Source organism: Equus asinus, chromosome 24 (assembly GCF_041296235.1).
Source record: "Equus asinus isolate D_3611 breed Donkey chromosome 24, EquAss-T2T_v2, whole genome shotgun sequence".
Taxonomy (NCBI): Eukaryota; Metazoa; Chordata; class Mammalia; order Perissodactyla; family Equidae; genus Equus; species Equus asinus.
Window position 1 is genome coordinate 37,393,928 of NC_091813.1, and position 13,345 is coordinate 37,407,272.

Genomic DNA, 13,345 nt, shown 5'->3' on the forward strand with positions numbered 1-13,345 from the left:
TCAGTCAGGCTGACTGGTAAAGATGCTACAGTCAGAGAGGAGATTCAGAGGGTGATATCATGGAGGTGGTGGCTAAAGTGGTTTGGATATAGTAATTATTAGAGTGGAGGAGTTTGGGATGCATGCAATCATGATGTGGAAAAAAGGTCATCTGCTGAAGCCCTTGTGATGACTGCAAGAGCTGGGATGAACCTGAAGAGTGAACTGGTGTTTGAGGAAGGTGGGCAGAGAGATCTAGAGTTTGGATCATAGCTGAAAAAGAAATCTTACAGACATTGAAAGTGAAACATGACATGGATAAAAGAAGCAGGAATCTGAGAAAAACATGTGGTTGGAGACACCTGAGGAGGCAGACTTTTATTACTGGAGAAATAAGAATTACCCAGCTCAGGAGTTTCAAAGGGAAGATAGAAATGGGATGGTGGGTGTGTCTGCCTATGTCTGACTGCCGGAGCAAGAGAGGGAAGGAGCAATGGATCATGAGAGAGGGACAGGCAAAAACAAAGACAGGTGCACATACTATACACAGCCCAGACCTCGTCCTCCTATGGAATTCACAGAAAACTCAAGACCTTCTGAAGTACTTGGCTTTATGCAACGTAAAACGATGCAACAAACACTAACAGCACCATCAGCACAAAGACAACCCCATCTCTCACCTTCACAAACAAAAAGAATTAGGAGTTTAGAAAATGGACACTCTCTGGAAGGAAATTTGTTAGGCTCTATGAGTCCAGAAGCCAAAGGCATGCTTTCTGACTTGAATACACCTATGTCCTCAACATTTATTTTGAACTGATTTCAAGAATTCCCTAAGCATATCCAGCTTGGTCTTAGCATTTGAATTCAACCACATTTTCATAGCGGTGTTACTATTTCTGCAAAGGACAGATTTATCCAAATCTATAGATATTTTTCTTATCTTCTTCTACTGTAGCTTATACTTAAAAAATGCAAACTTGACAACATATTTCTACGTATTTTATACCAAATAAAGTAAATTTCATTCAACTATTGTGAAAAGTCCTGGTGAAGTATAGAGTTAAATCAAACTGTATAGAGAGTATCATATAGGATGTGATGAAAATATTTGTATAGTAGTGCACAGATTATAAAACTTTCATAAATAGCTCTCATTTAATCCTTAAAATACCAAGGATGAAACAGGCATCAGTACTACCCCCTTTTCACAGATGGAGAAACTGAGGCTCACAGAAGTTCAATGACTATGTAATCACATTGGTAAAAAGTTAAGTTAAGACAATCTGGGGCTGGCCCTGTGGCTGAGTGGTTAAGTTTGCGCACTCCACTTCGGTGGCCTGGTGTTCACTGGTTCAAGATCCTGGGCTCGGGACTACGTGCTGCTCATCAAGCCATGCTGTGGTAGTGTGCCACATAGAAGAAATGGAATGACTTACAACTAGGATATACAACTATGTACTGGGGCTTTCTGGAGGAAATAAAAACAGAGGAAAATTGGCAACAGATGTTAGCTCAGGGCCAATCTTCCTCACCAAAAGAAAAGCATACTTAAAAAAAAAGAAAAAGATGATTTTGGTTTTCCAATTTCATATCTGTGCTCATTACAGTATACTCTACTATCTCTGAATGCTATACATATAGCCCGTCTTGTTTGAAGAAGGATTTAAAGTGGTTTACATCTGTCCTGTTTCCCCTACATAACAGAAAAATACAAACTCCAGACAAAATTATTACACATTTAATTGATTAATGTCTCTGAACAAATATTGTCAACATGATTTTTGAAAGCCCACAATTTTAAAATCAATTTTAATGTACTATTTGGTTATATCTACATTTTAATATTTGATATACAGCCATTAAATATCTTTTGAAACACAACTGAATTCTGGATTTAAATAATCCATGGGTAAAATAGGAACTCTGAGTACTGTGACTGAATTATGTCAAGTTCATTGCAAGGGAACAGAATCACTAAATTAGGCCACTAAAAGAAAAACTATATCATTCAACGCATAGCAAGAGGTAAGTTAACAGAAGGATATAAGATGTAGCTCTAAAGTCCATTATTAAAATTTTCTAAACTTCAGTTTAATAAGTGTGAATTTAGTCCTCGGTGTCTTCGAGACTCTGTGGCCGTAGGGTGACATATGGAGGGGCAAAGTTCCAGCCTCTCTATCCCCCTCTGAGGATTCTGATGACCTGCACTCTTTCTTCCTCCTCCCTTTATTCTTTCTCTTCTTCAAGAAACCTTTTCTCCTGTTCCTTGTGTCTCCTGATAGTCACCCTCACATATTGAGTGATAGTGTAGAGATTACAACAACCATATGAAAATAAAATCATGACAAAGGTTGAAATGACTAGATAATGTTGCTACTTCTGTTCAGGTTAAATGACATAAAGATAATACACTGTCAGAGCTTAAGAGAAAGATTTATTTAGTCTAGAATAAGAAAAAAGATTTTTATTAATTAATAAAAACTAAATTGTTATTTATGGAATGTCATGAGAATGCAAAATACTATGGAAAGATCATCAAAAACAATGAAAGTCTGAGAAATTCACAGCCAAGAAGAGCCTGAGGACACATGACAACTAAACACAATGTGGTATCCTGGGTGGGATCCCAAAGTAGAAAAAGAGTAGTGGGATCCTAGAGCAGAAAAAAGACATTAACTATTCTAAAATATAAAGTCTATTTAAAAAAAAAACAACTATGGAAATTCATCCTAGGAAGCTTGTTAAAACATTAGTTGTTAGACATCTGTTAGAATACGCACTATTTAGTTCAAGAGCTCCCAGAAGTTTTACAGTGATGGGAAAACCTGAGAAAAGCTTTTTTAACAGAAAGGCACACTCCTCTAAAGGTTCAGGTCAGTTGCAAGTAATGATACAATATTTTGTCAATAATTAAAATGCTATAAGTACATTTATAAGAATCTTTTTCAATAGCAACAGTTGTTCACGGTAACTTTCTCCTGAACTTTTACCCCCAGAAGGTTAGCATTCAGGAAGCTCAGCTGCTGTCTAACAAACTTAATTAATCAAAAAGTCATTTCCGAGCTGTAACTATGAGTAAAAGCGCTTCAAGTGCGCTAGCAAGCCTACAAGTTAATCAAAATGCTAATGCAGTACAAATTAAAGTTGTGATTAACATTTCACAGTAGCTGCTTAAGTGAATTGATCACACAAATGGGTTAAGCATTACTCATTTCCTACAGCCCAACCGGGAGAAGGATTGTTATGTGGGTATGAGGAGAGGAGCTGAGGGTAGAAGGATCCTTCATAATAGCATCATATCATCAATAAACCGTCACCAAATTGTCATACAAAAGCTTACAGGTAGAGTCACCCAGGGGAAAATAGCCTTCCAAATTTTATTACAGTCCTTGAAGGAAGATTGCTTATAAATCCACAAGAGTAAGTAAAGGTGTTTAATATCTCAAAATCCACACATTTGTGTTAGTTTTGGAAATGCCAAATGTATCAGCTCTGTGTTGCTTCCGGAATGGGGAATGGTGCTTTGTTTTAGGTGGTGTTTTGGGTGTTGTATTGTGGAATTAAAATGTAGCTTTGATACAGGAGAAAATAGCCACGAACTGGATGATGATTCTGCACCGTAATGTGGATCTTTGCATTTAGAAGAATAAGCACTCAGGATTAAGTTCATTTAGAACTACTTGTTTTTAAATAGTCATCCATTAATAAAACTTCATCAGGCTTCTGTGGCAAGAGATGAGCTCCTGGCAGTCTTGCCAGGAAAGCAGCCTGAATTAGACTTCCCCGTCTCCCTTAATTTGATAAGGTCACACTACTGTTTACAACAAACGGGCTACATTTGTTGGTAGACAATTCAGATTTGGCAGATAATCTTAAAAACAGTGTGAGAATCCACACACAATAAATCTCCCTTTTCAATCCTCTCTTAAGGAAGAATGAGAAAGGAAAAAGTGAGAAATTTATTTATTCCATTTACCCATGATATATTGAGATTTACTATGTGCCAAGAATTATGCCCAAGTCACCTTAACAGTCAGTGACATTATAAATAGTTATTGATAAGGTTCCAGCATATTTTGGATGACACAAAATCCTTCAAATGTATGCTCATAGTATTAATATTCCTTGAAACATACCCATAAAATAGATTTAAAATGTAATAGTGTAATATTCATTTTAGAATCCTTTAAAGACTTGAGTTACAGCAATTAACTCTTTAAACCGTAGATTGTTAAATATGTATAATCTAATTTTGGAAGTCTAAAAACTATTTACTTATAGCCTACCCATCTTTTTCTTAAAATGATTTGAAGACGCTTTCTGAAGCCTATTGTGCTATACTGCCCACTTAAAGACAATCTTTTCATTTGGTCTAATTATAAGCATTTAAAAATGTAAAAGGATTCTACTAAGAATATACAGAAGATTTTATGTACAATTTACTATATCAAAACATTTCTTACCACTACTGGATTAAGGATTTGACCAAGTACTTCTTTTGTTAAGCTGGGTGATATCTGCACTAGTTTCACTGCTAACTGTATTTGACTCTGTGATTCTAAAACTTGTTCATTTAACTGACAGTGACATTCTTTAACACATGGACAACCCACTGAGCCTGTGCTCAGTGCACCCATAGGTACATATTCCTCAAAGGTTACGTTAGCCTTGCTCCCTGACAGTTCCATCTCCTGGTATCATCAAATGTTTCTCTGCTTTTTAATCTACTACAAATGGGGATCATTTATTAATGGAAATATAGACCCAGCTACAGTCACAGGATCTCTCAGTTAAAAGAACTAGGGCAATGGAAAACATTCATATCATCATATCTTCTTGTGCTCCCTGTCTCTGTTCTTTCCTATTCTCAGACCCTGATATGTGCATACACACATGTATTAAGTTCCTCTACTAAAATACTCTTAAAAGTAGATTGAAGACGCAATGTGTTTTCAGAATAGCTTTGAGTTATAGAAAAAAGGATAATACTAGTTATTTGAAATGTAATACACTTTAAGTTTATCAGAAGTTGTTACAGAGATAAAGAGGTCAAATTATTGTTTTGCAGTTTGGGCTAAACAGCAATCCCACCAATAAACTTTTAGGGATTTGCTTTTGCAAATTTAAGAAGGTTCTTCTGAGTGGAGAAAAGAGTCCAATTCACACATCCCACCTTCCTCTATTCATGTAGCTTATTAAAGTTATTTTTTGACTAGCACCTTTTATGACACTTGATAAAGCCTACTGGAACATTTTAACATTAGTTTTAGTGGCATATGAGCTACCTGTTATGTGTGAAAGAGAAGAAAGGTTGGAAACTTAGTAGTTCAAAAAAGACTTGGACATAAGGAAAATATTGTAAAATGACAGCTCCTATATTAAAGTTAGATGGAAGAATTTATAAAACAATGGAAACTTAACACATCAGAACACAGCTCTTTAAAGATCTTCCTTTCAGGCAATGAATCGCCTACGATATTTTTAAGGCATGTGCCCTCGGTTACCTTTGCCTACTTGCATTAGGACAACAGAACATGAATTCAATCTATACAAACACATGTCTCATTCAGTATGCAGAATACAGAACTTTACACTCTTCCTCAATAGCAAAGAGGAGAGGCCTGCTCCCTTTTGGGGAGTTGGTAGTTCCGTATCTTGGGGTGAGGAATATCTGACATTGCCTATTGCTACTAGAAGTCTGAAGTTTTTTCAAAAAGGACAAGTGGGATGGACCAGGGCTGCATCCAGGGGAGCCCCATTAGTGGTGATGATGATTAACTAGTGAAAGAAGCCAAGAATATAACCTAAGCAGAGAAGGCAAACTCTGAAGAATGAAAGAGGAACATCAAATGTGTGTATGTGTGTTTTAATAATAAACCTATGCACAGGTTGTTCTAGTATGTATATACTATTTATCGCAGGATTATCTTATAATTATGATGGCATTCCTCCTATGGTTGTGTCAGCAACTTGATTGTTCCCCCATTTATTTCCAAATATTGTAGTTTGGGGGAGAATGTGGGGGAAGTAAATGGCTAATTCATCGATCTACCTAGCATAATATAAATTAAACCTCGAGAAGCATCATAAGCAGTTGATACCAAAAGGGCAAACAGCATATCAACTGGGACACTGTTGAGTGATACAATAAAGCAGTTACAAACATCAATCATCTTAACAAGTCTCTCTTAGGAACTGGTTAAAGCAATTATAGGCAGACTGCTGAAAGGGAACTAGAGTAATTAAAGGGAGGTGATTTGAGTATACATTGAAAAGGAGGATTATAGTCATGCATCGCTTAATGATGGCGAAACATTGAGAAATGCATCATTAGGTGAATCTGTCATTGTGTGAACATCACAGAGTGCACTTACACAAACTTACACAAGCCTACTACACACCTAGACTATATGGTACTAATCTTACGGGACCACCATCATATATGCGTATATGTAGTCTGTCATTGACCAAAACGTTGCTATGCAGTGCACAACTGTAATTTAAAAATATTATTCATGGTCTAGCAGGAATTCTTGGTTTAAAAAAAAGTGGAAATTCCTGTGAAGTTCTCACACTTTAAAACAAATTCTGAACAGACCATGAGCACAATTTTTAAATCCATCTTTATAGGACAAGGGAACCCTGTGATATACACTTTTATTATACATCCAACTTTTGCTGAAAGCTATTTTTCTTTCTGATGTGCTCTTGGGAGAGTTACTTAGTCTTCATTTATAAAACGAGGATAATAATTGTCTACTTCATTGGACTATCATAACAAATGAGTCAATTCAATGCAAACCAAGTAGACAAGAGCCTGGTACAGAGAAAGTCCTTAATGAATGTTCACCACCACCACTGTTCCTGATGGTCTGCTTTATGAGCCATCACGAAATAGAGCTTATTTTGTGTGGGGTAAAGGGATGGTGTTCAGTTCTCCAAATGCTGTGCTAGCATTTGTTATTTAACATACATTAATTCCAATTTAAATTTGGAAGCATAGTTCTCCAGAGATCTTTCTAATCAATCTACACTGTCTTATTTGTGTGTGTGTTTTCTTCTTTCATGAGATAACAGCATTATCTTGTAGTCTTTAAAGGCATTGCTGCTAAAGTCTTTTAAAACAGAAGTCTTAAAATGCACACAAACGTTTTGATCTATTAAACTTAGGCTGCAGGCTAGAAAGCACTAGCTGAAGGGTAAATCTGGCCTCTGCTACATCTGAGAGAAATCTTCCCAAATGAACCCAGAAAAGTGACAGCACAATGGCACTTTGAAGTTCACAGGCCTCTGGTTCTCAGCTCACTGAATCAGCTCCTCAAGCCATGGTTTCCCTTTTTCCATTAAACAACTGAAAGCATTCAATTACTGGGAAGTTTTGCTGTAAATAGTAGGCGGTAATGGAAGTGACTAAGAAATAAACCTGTACTCTTATGCTATTTGCCTTTGTATTGTATTTAGATATTTTTCATTTAAATGAAAAATAATATTTATATTACATTAGAATCATGTAAAGACTTCTCAGAAGAGATCAGAGATATTAGAACAGGATTTAAATCCTGGTATCTCCACTTGGTTTCAGCATGGACTGCCTCAAAAAATCACCTTTAAACAAAGTTAACTTCTCTGAACATTAATTTCTTTGTCTCGATGAAAACAGCAGAAAGCTAATCAAAACACCAGATGTTTATCACCAGTTCTGGCGTTGTCACCAAATTTGGAAAATCTAAGCAAGTTACTTTAATTTTTGATACTTATTTGTAATTTTCCCATAGAAGCTAACAAAGTTTTTCTTTGGTACCTCCAACACAGAAAGTATGTCATATCATTTACTACATTTTACAAATATATTTTACAGTTAACATGATCAAGAAGAGGAATCAAAGGTGAATGGCAAGAATAATCAATTCCATAATTACTTAATTTACAAATTAGAACATTTTAAGCAGATTTTAAGAACTGCGATATCACAGTAATTTTGACTTTTATTCTTGTTGACTAGGATGGAAATGGAAATGATAGTAACAGTAAAATATTAACAGGAACCATGACAAAAACACCTTCAACCAAAAAATGACACAAATATAATTTCAAATGGGTACAAGAAGGGAAGGCAGGCTATATTAGCCATTCTGACTTCAAGCGGGGGGAATACCACTACCATAACAACTATGTTTTTCTTTTGTGAAAGAGTCCCAGGACATGGAGAATCAAGACTACAGAGTTTTCATAATCTACGTGATGGCTCATATAAAAAGTATGTTTCCATAAAATAAGGGAATAAAAAAAAACTTTAGAGTTACAATTACTATGATAAAGCAAGGAAATAAAAGAACCAGCTAAGAATGAGAATACTAAGATAGACCTATTTCCTTGAGTCCTCAAATTGTTGTTTACTTTATAAACATTAACCAGTGCCCCATTCCCCGAAGGTGTTATTTTTACTCAGACACCAGGGGTTAAGTGTCTTGCCTAAGGCCTTATACTAAAACAAGAGCAGGGCTGAATTTATGGTAAGAGCTGGTGGCACTGAGTCCTATACACAGACCCAAGGTCGTGCTGATGTCCCATGAGGACAGTAGTATAACGTTCAATCAGCCAGCAGGGCTGCAGCTTGGAAAACCGCGTGAACCAATGCTGTCTAAGGCCAGCAGGATGCATATATCGAATGAGAATAATACGGTACAATAATTCAAACTGTCAATCAGTCATGGAAAATTTGATCAACTCTTGATTTTCTCCCCAAATTTTCCATTGGCAACTCTAATATTCTTTCTTCTTTCTGTCTTGTTTACTATTATTATAATCTTAAGAAGAAATTGCAGGAATGAGAAGATTTAGGACATAAAACTGTTTGCCATCGCTTTAGAACTAAGTTTATTACCAGGTGGCTTCTGAAAAGCCAAGTCAACATTTAAGATGATCATAACTAAAGTTTATAATTTATAAGAAAGGAAAATGGACACACAATGTCTTATAACAGGGGACTCATTAAACAAATTATGACCTTCATATGAAGGAATATAGTGCAGCTGTTAGAAATTATGCTCCAGAAAAATACTTAATGTTAAAGAATACTTAGTTATAAATTATTAAATTAAAAAAGGTTATAAAATAACAAGATAAAAGTTGGCAAAAGAAGAAAATGAGAGAGCAAGTGTGTATGAGTGTATATGTACAAAGAGAGAGAGCCTTTCAGTCTCCAAAGACAAAAAGCACTATAGACAACTATTGTATTCCAGTTAGTAAATTTGTTTTTGTAGGAGAAAGGGTTAGTAACTCTAAGACTACCACAGGACTATGCTAGGATTGAGGAAATAAGTAAATATGTTTTTATTAATGAAGCCATGTTTCTCACAGGTGGAGAAAGGAGTTATAAATAAAAAAGGGGAAAGACTAAAATGAACCCTTTGGTGTTGGTTTGGAACTGGAGGTATTAGACTGAACTCATGGTTTTATGGATACAAATGTTTTTCACACACTGAAACACACACATATATAAATACATACACAGATAAGCAGATATACAAATAGATATAGTAGATGTCTCTATATACATACTTCTATTTCCTAGCTTTGTCTACAGAGAGGACCTACAGGGATAGACACCTAGGTAGCGATGTTCAACAAGCACCCAGATTTTAGTCTCTAAAACCATTCTCTAATAAAAGGATCCAGGGCTCTCTGGGAAAATGGCCAATTCCAGGGCCAAGGCAAGTACAAGATGCCAGAATGCAATAATATTAAAAAATGATGGGGCACGTCAAAGGGATACCAGAGCCAGTGTGAGAGGCCCCAATGGTTGACTAGGAGAAAATCTGAGCAGCAAAATAAATAATGATAGCAATAGATTTTAGGCAATAGAATGAAACAAACACTCATAAGTCTATAGTTATATAAATTAATAAGTGAATAAAGTAAATAAATCAGTGAAGGAGAAGGGAAAGTTCTTTATAGCAGAATTCCAGGAATGATGGAAATAGAAAATCACAGTAGTAGTAACTTTCACACAAAAACCACCAATGGGTGCTGAAAATGATGTAGGAAAGTACGATGAGAAATGGAGTGTTTGCATAATCTCAAATCTCAAAGTTATCTTCCTACAAGATACCTATTAATTAGAAAAGGAAAAAATTAACTTTACAGTGGAGAAGCCCAGCAGACATCACCCCAAGTGTACCAAGTTAACATCACCAGTAAAGACACCCATCCATGTCACAAGCCTCCTGATATGATACACCGAGAGGACAAATCATCACTTCCGTGGTATTCTTGCCAATAACATATAACGTCGACGTAATTCTGAGGAAACATCAGGAAAATCCAAACTGAGGGACAAACTCTACAAAAAACTGGCCAGTACTCTTCAAAAGTGCCAAGGTTATGAAAGACAAGGTGACCAAGAAGATATGACAACTAAATGCAATGTGGGATCCAGGACTGGATCTTGGTCCAGAGAAAGGGCCTTAGTGGAACAAAATTCAAACTCAAAATTTGAATGAGGTCTGTAGATAGTTATTAGGATAAGATCAGTACTGAGGTGAAAAGTTAACATTAGGGGAAGCTGGGTGAAGGATATACAGAAATTTCATTGTACTATTTTTACAAACTTTTCATAACTCTGAATTTGTTTCAAAAGGAAAAAATTTAAATTTTTCATTAAAAATAAATTTTTAAATTCATTAAAAAAAGAAAAGGCCTCATATTCATGGGGGTGAAGATATAATTACTATAAATGACTTTAATTTTAATATGCTGTTTCTCCAAATTTTCTACAATGAAGTGTATTACTTTTATAATTAGAAAACTATTTTTCTTTAGATGACATTTAGAAGGATCAAACAATATTCAAGAAATATAAATATGATCCGAAAAACTCCATATAAAAATATCTAATAGAGGCTCAAAGTACCTGACTGAATCTTTTCCCCTATGGCAAATTCAGAAACAGACTCTTTTGGAAATTATTAATTTCTATTATTATATAGCCTTTGAATCATTATCGACTTAGGGGTAAAAAAAGAAAGTATCAATGAGTTTATCATACATTATAATTTTTGCATATGATGTACATATGTACATTCTAAGCATATCTGTAAGGATAAAAGTTGAATTCCTCCTGCAACTTCTCTCCAACCCTTTCTGACCCCTGGGTGCATTAACAGGTCAGTGTTTGAGGGGTAAAAAAAACAGGTATAGGAAACACAAATGAGCATTCACGGCCACAGCTAAAACTTTAGGAACTTTAACCTTTGTTTATAAAGTGTGACTAACAAAGAGTGGCAAACCATCCTTCTAGAGAGGTAAGCTGCGTGTTAGTTACAAAAGGGGGTCAAAAAAATTTATGTGTTTATTACAGCCTTACTTCCCTTCTAATTCCTGATTGTTTATATTTGCTCTATTTTATAAAACACCCCTACTCTTTTAAATAATAAAATTAGTTTTTTTCTGAAAAGAAAAATGTTAGAAGTTCATTTAAAAACATTCAAAGATTTTAGAAAAGCATAAAGAGGAAATTAAAAATCTCCTAAAATCTTGCTACACAGAAGTGGCTTCTGTTAATCTTTTGGTGGACACTATTCTGGATCTTCTCTCTAGGTATATTTTAACATACAGATACAGATATTCTACACAGATGTAGAATTCACAAATGGAATTTTAATATTTTGAAAGATTTATAACCTGAAAGATACTTAGGTTATTTCCAAGTCTTTAATTTTGTAAACTATGCCATAATGGAGGTTTTTGTACATATATCTTCACAGATTCATTTACTCTATCTTTAAAAACACCATAAGTCTTTTGAAAATTTAAAAAATTGTTTTTTAATAGAGAAACGTCCAAAAAGCGTATAATGTAGAAAATCAAAATCTCTCATAATCTCAGTCCTTTAGGTGTGTCCCCCTGTCCTGATCTTCTCACAATCATCTCCCAGGAAATGGCAGCTCCATCCTTCTGGCTCTACAGAAAAGCCATGGAATCATCGTTGGCTTCTCACTTTCCCTAAAAACCTTTGTCCAACACATTAGCAGATTCTGTTCTACTTAAAAAAATATACAGAATCCAACCAATTCTCAGCAATCTCACTCATATCCACCTGGTCCAGCCGCCATCATTTTTTGCCTAGACCTAAAGTATTTAAGGCATGAAAAGTTCATTGATACAGTTTCAGATTCCACATTGCAATTAACTTTCAAGAAACACCACATGTCAAATTTTTGTGTAGCATCAAAGAAGTATATCCACAATTACCTGAAAAGGCTAGAAAACCTTTTCAAACTACAAATCTCTGTGAGGATTCTTCATATATCTCAACTAAAACATCACATTATAATAGAATGGTTGCAAAAGGAGATACATGAATCTAGCTGACTTCTATTAAGTTAGACACTAAAGATACTTGCAAAAATGTAAAACAATGCCACACTTCTCACTAATTTTTTTTTCCTGAGGAAGATTTGCCGTGAGCTAACACCTGTGCCAATCTTCCTCTATTTGTTAGTATGTGGGCCGCCAGCACAGCATGGTCGCTAACGGAGTGGTGTAGGTCCACACCTAGAACTGAAACCAGGCCACCGAAGTGAAGGGTGCCAAACTTAACCACTAGGCCACTGGGGCTGGCCCTCTTACTAATTTTTTATTGTTTTGAAGAATAGATATTTTTCCTGAGAAATCATGTTACTTATATTAACATAATGGGCTTATTATTATTTTTAAGTGAAGTAATAAATATTGGAGAATTTCTGTGTTTTAATTGATATGGGAAATATTCATATATATAACCAACATAACCATGAGTGAACCACTGTTCTAGTTGCTTCCTTCTCATTCAGAGTAAAATCCAAAATCCTTACCATGGGTTACAAACTCCCTACATGACCCGACCCCATTTTCTCTATAATCTCAATACCTACCCCTCTCTGACTTCATTTCTAATCACCTTTTCCCATCCTTTTTACAATGGCCTTCTTGATTTTCTTTAAATATACCAAGTAAGTTCCTACATGAGAGTCTTGGCACTGGTTTTTCTCAGTTTTGGAATACACTGCCCCAGATAATCCCATGGCTCACTCCCTCCCTTCAATTCGTTCTTAAATGTCACCTTATAAGCAAGATAGTCCCTAAATATCACATTAAAAAAATAGTGCAAAATGGCACCTTCCATCTGTCTTTGTTTCCTTTACTATACTTCATCTTTTTAAAATAGCAGTTATCACCTCTAGACTTATATTTTTAATGGTCTGTCTTCTCCATCTCGAGTGCAAGTCCCCAACAGCAGGGACTCTTCTGTCTTGCTCACTGCTATATGTTCAGTGCTAGAAACGTACCTGGCACTTAGTTTACTTTCAATAAACTTGATTAA

At 35.4% G+C, this 13,345-nt stretch overlaps 1 protein-coding gene across 1 annotated transcript in view; it reads right to left on the reverse strand.

Moving 5' to 3' along the window:
- Positions 1-13,345, reverse strand: part of ASCC3 (activating signal cointegrator 1 complex subunit 3) — a 322,615-nt gene that overhangs the window by 14,283 nt on the left and 294,987 nt on the right. The window lies entirely within an intron of this gene.